The sequence below is a fragment of the Triticum aestivum genome, chromosome 7B (genome assembly GCF_018294505.1).
Source record: "Triticum aestivum cultivar Chinese Spring chromosome 7B, IWGSC CS RefSeq v2.1, whole genome shotgun sequence".
Classification (NCBI taxonomy): Eukaryota; Viridiplantae; Streptophyta; class Magnoliopsida; order Poales; family Poaceae; genus Triticum; species Triticum aestivum.
Window position 1 is genome coordinate 721735643 of NC_057813.1, and position 5722 is coordinate 721741364.

Below are 5722 nucleotides of genomic sequence, written 5' to 3' on the forward strand. Positions count from 1 at the left end.
GCGAGCTGCGCGATGATATGTGAAACAAGTATACTGCTCGTTATAGAGACCACCTGGACACTCGACGTAGCTTTCTGCCTCCCTGGCTGTTGCATCGTGTGTTCGGCGATTATACTGCCGGACAGGCCTTCCGGAAAGTGGAGTCCTGAAAGTAAGAAAAAAAGAATGACAAAATCGGGAGCCCCTGGTGTGGTTGAGCCGCATTTTGGGCATGTCGTGGTCGTGCCCCTCCCCCTATGCTCATGGTATTTCCAGAGCGTAGTTATGTACGCGTAGTACTGGTTTCGCAGTTTCGCGAGGGCTGGGGTTGGGGCCGCATTGCTACGCGTGCTCGGAACGTGCCAGGCGGTCTTGTTGTAGGTTACTCCGGGCGCGCTTGACGGTGTCCGGACGTTTAATGGCCGGACTGGAGAATTGCCTTGAGAGGCTGCTTTGTACTTCCGCCGCGAGGGCCGCCGTATGCTCCTCCGTTCAGAGAGAGCGTTCGGTGTTTCCATTGACTGTAATGACTCCTCAAGGGCCTGGCATCTTGAGCTTGAGGTATGCGTAGTGCGGCACCGCATTGAACTTTGCAAATGCGGTTCGTCCGAGCAGTGCGTGATAGCCACTGCGGAACAAGACTATGTCGAAGATTAACTCCTCGCTTCGGAAATTATCCGGGGATCCGAAGACCACCTCAAGTGTAACTAAGCCTATACAATTGGCCTCTACACCTGGTATGACGCCTTTAAAGGTCGTCTTTGTGGGTTTAATCCTTGAGGGATCTATGCCCATTTTTTGCACTGTATCCTGATAAAGCAGGTTCAGGCTACTGCCGCCGTCCATAAGGACTCTAGTGAGGTGAAATCCGTCAATGATTGGGTCTAGAACCAATGCAGCAAATCCGCCATGGCGGATGCCCGTGGGGTGGTCCCTTTGATCAAAAGTGATCGGGCAGGAGGACCATGGGTTGAACTTTGGGGCGACTGGCTCCAACGCATATACGTCCCTGAGTGCACGCTTCCGCTCCCTTTTAGGTATGTGGGTTGCGTATATCATGTTCACCGTCCGCACTTGTGGGGTGAAGCCCTTCTGTCCCCTATTGTTCGGCGGCCGGGGCTCCTCCTCGTCATCGCTATGCAGCCCCTTGTCATTGTTTTCGGCGTTTAACTTGCCTGCCTGCTTGAACACCCAACAATCCCTGTTGGCGTGGTTGGCTGGCTTTTCGGGGGTGCCGTGTATCTGGCACGAGTGATCGAGTATTCGGTCCAAATTGGACAGGTCCGGAATATTTCTTTTGAATGGCTTTTTCCGCTGACCAGGTTTAGAGCCTCTGAATCCGGCATTAACTGCCGTATCCTCAGCATTGTCGCCGTTAATGCGGCGCTTTTGCTTGTTGCGACGTGACCTGCCAATGCTGTCCTTGGTATCCGAATTACCAGGGCTCTTGGTCATGTTATTACTACGAGCTAGCCAGCTGTCTTCTCCCGCGCAAAAGCAGGTCATGAGTGTTGTGAGGGCTGCCATGGATTTCGGCTTTTCCTGTCCTAGGTGCCGGGCAAGCCAGTCGTCACGGATGTTATGCTTGAAGCCTGCAAGGGCCTCTGCGTCCCGACAGTCAACTATTTGATTTTTCTTGGTTAGGAACCGTGTCCAGAATTGTCTGGCCGATTCCTCTGGCTGCTGAATTATGTGGCTTAGGTCATCGGCGTCTGGTGGTCGCACATAGGTGCCCTGGAAGTTGTCGAGGAATGCGGCTTCCGGGTCCTCCCAACAACCAATTGATTCTGCTGGCAAGCTGTTAAGCCAATGCCGAGCTGGTCCTTTAAGCTTGAGTGGGAGGTATTTGATGGCGTGTAGATCATCGCCGCGGGCATTGTGGATATGAAGGAGATAATCCTCGATCCATACCGCCGGATCTATTGTGCCATCGTATGATTCGATGTTTACGGGTTTGAAACCCTCGGGGATTTGATGATCCATTACTTCATCTGTGAAGCATAGTGGGTGTGCGGCGCCTCTGTATTGGGCTATATCATGACGTAGCTCAAATGAGCTTTGTCTACTGTGTTCGGCCCGGCCGGATTTACCATATCCGGTATGATGGTTATCGTCACGTGTCGTGGGGCGCCCACACGATCCATAGATCGATTTTGTTTGCCTTGCCCTGTCCTCCAATATATCTCGCAGGTCTGGCGCATTTCCCCGTGGCTTGGTATTCTTTGAGCGACGCCGGGGTGCGGCTTGAGTGGAGGGCCGAGAGGCCTCTCTGTCGCGGCCACGAGGTGGCCGGTCGGCCGCATCATGCGCTGGTGATGTAGGTCTAGGTGCTTCCTCCTCTAATCGGGGTAGCAGCCTGTGTTTTGGGTAGCTCTTGGAGGGGCGTTCGAGTTTGTACTCTTCAGCCGCAAGGACATCAGTCCATCTGTCGGCTAGCAAGTCTTGGTCAGCTCTAAGTTGTTGCTGTTTTTTCTTGAGGCTGCTCGCCGTGGCCATAAGCCTACATTTGAAACGCTCTTGTTCGACGGTATCCTCAGGCACGACAAATTCGTCATCATCGAGGCTTGCCTCGTCTTCGGAGGGAGGCATGTAATTATCGTCCTCTACCTCTCTGTCCACCGCTCTCTCATGAAGGCTGATTTCTCCATCCTCCTGCGCTGAATCCTGCTGGAGGGGATTGTCTTCGGCACTGTCCAGGGTGTTATTATCTCCCGTGCCGGAATCGCCGTTTTGCTGTGGCGGGATCTAGAGCGGCGCCGCTGACGCCGCCGCTTAGGCTGCTTCTTGGAGGGGTCATCCTCCATTGTTCCATCGCCATTCCCTTCTTTTGGGATGTCCACCATATATATGTCGTATGACGAGGTGGCCTTCTAGTGCCCTGTAGGCGCTGGTTCTTGGTCATCTCCTGCATCGTCGTCCATACCTTGAAGTCGAGCATGTCGATTAAATCATCGACAGTGGCTACGAAGTGGGTGGTGGGTAGGCTTTGAATTTCTTCGTCGTCCGCATCCCAACCTTGCTGACCATAGTCCGGCCAGGGCTCTCCTAATAAAGAGAGAGACTTTAGTGACTTCAGAATGTCGCCGAAAGGAGAGTGCTGAAAGATGTCCGCGGTGAACTCCATGATCGGCGCCCAATCGGATTCGATTGGCAGGGGCACGGAAGGTTCGGAGTATAGAGAGGAGTCCGACACCTTGGAGTCACGAGCTTCACAAAGGACATGTATGGTGTTCGGCTCGATCGCCGTAGAGATTGCAGCCCCCGAGGCGGTGTCCAGCCACCCGTCCTCGATTGGCGCAGTCGGCTCCGAGCTAAGGGTCGGAGCGGACACTGGTGCGGCCTCCAGGGCACTTTGTTCGGCGGCAGAGCTAGATCATGCCCATCGTGACAGTGCGGCGCGCTTGGCTGTGGCTCGAACCCGTCGAAGATTAAGTCTCCGCGGACGTCGGCTGTGTAGTTTAAACTTCCAAATCTGACCTGATGGCCAGGGGTGTAGCTTTCGATCTGCTCCAGATGGCCAAGCGAATTGGCCGGCAGTGCAAAGCTGCCGAATACGAAGATCTGTCCGGGGAGAAAAGTCTCGCCCTGGACCGCATCGTTGTTGACGATCGGAGGAGCCATCGGGCCTAAAGATGACGACAAAGAGGAACTCTCAATGAAAGCACCAATGTCGGTGTCAAAACCGGCGGATCTCGGGTAGGGGGTCCCGAACTGTGCGTCTAAGTGGATAGTAACAAGAGACAAGGGACACGATGTTTTTACCCAGCTTCGGGCCCTCTCGATGGAGGTAAAACCCTACTCCTGCTTGATTAATGTTGATGATATGGTTAGTACAAGAGTAGATCTACCACGAGATCAGAGAGGCTAAACCCTAGAAGCTAGCCTATGCTATGATTGTTGTTCGTCCTACGGACTAAAACCCTCCGGTTTATATAGACACCAGAGAGGGTTAGGGTTACATAAAGTCGGTTAGAATGGGAGGAGACCTACATATCCGTATCACCAAGCTTGCCTTCCACGCCAAGAAAAGTCCCATCCGGACACGGGACGAAGTCTTCAATCTTGTATCTTCATAGTCCAGGAGTCCGGCCAAAGGTCATAGTCCGGCCATCCGGACACCCCCTAATCCAGGACTCCCTCAGTAACAGTAGCAACAGTAAAGATAAATGTTTTTGGGTTTTTGTAGTAGTTGTAACAGTAGCAACGGAAAAGTAAATAAGCGAAGAGCAATATATGAAAAGCTCGTAGGCAATGGATCAGTGATGGATAATTATGCCGGATGCAATTCCTCATGCAATAGTTGTAACATAGGGTGATATAGAGCTAGCTCCAATTCATCAATGTAATGTAGACATGTATTCCGTAAATAGTCATACGTGCTTATGGAAAAGAACTTGTATGACGTCTTTTGTCCTACCCTCCAAGCGGGGTCCTAGCGGAAACTAAGGGATATCAAGGCCTCCTTTTAATAGAGAACCGGACAAAAGCATTAACACATGGTGAATAAATGAACTCCTCAAACTACAGTCATCACCGAGAAGTATCCCGATTATTGTCACTTCGGGGTTGTCGGATCATAAAACATAATAGGTGACTATAGACTTGCAAGATAGGATCAAGAACACACATATATTCATGAAAACATAATAGGTTCAGATCTTAAATCATGGCACTCCGGCCCTAGTGACAAGCATTAAGCATGGCAAAGTCATAGCAACATCAATCTCAGAACATAGTGGATACTAGGGATCAAACCCTAACAAAGCTAACTTGATTACATGGTAAATCTCATCCAACCCATCACCGTCCAGCAAGCCTACAATGGAATTACTCACACACTGCGGTAAGCATCATGAAATTGGTGATGGAGGATGGTTGATGATGATGACGGTGACGAATCCCCCTCTCCGGAGCCCCGAACGGACTCCAGATCAGCCCTCCCGGGAGAGATTAGGGCTTGGCGGCGGCTCCGTGTCGTAAAACGCAATGTAACTTTCTCTCTGATTTTTTTCTCCGCGAGACGGAAGATATAGAGTTGGAGTTGAGGTCAGGGGAGCTCCAGGGGGCCCACGACATAGGAGGCCACGCCCTAAGTGGGGGGGCATGTCTCGTGGATAGGCTGTGGGCCCCCTGACATTAATTCTTTCGCCAAAAATTCTTATTAATTCCAAAAAGTGCCTCCGTGGATTTCCAGGACATTCCGAGAACTTTTCTTTTCTACACATAAAACAACATCATGATGTTAGAGTCCAAAACAAGGGCAAAAGTGTTTGGAAAAGTAGATACGTTGGAGACGTATCAACTCCCCCAAGCTTAAACCTTTGCTTGTCCTCAAGCAATTCAGTTGATAAACTGAAAGTGATAAAGAAAAACTTTTACAAATTCTGTTTGCTCTTGTTGTTGTAAACATGAAAAGCCAGCATTCAAGTTTCAGCAAATATTATGAACTAACCATACTCACAATAACACATAGGTCTCACAATTACTCATACCAATAGCATAAACAGCTAGCGAGCCATAATAATAAAACTCGGATGACAACACTTTCTCAAAATAATCATAACATGATATAAGAAAATGGTATCTCACTAGCCCTTTCTGAGACCGCAAAACATAAATGCAGAGCACCTTTAAAGATCAAGGACTGACTAAACATTGTAATTCATGGTAAAAGAGATCCAGTCAGGTCATACCCAATATAAACCAGTAATAATGAATGCAAATGACAGTGTGCTCTCCAGCG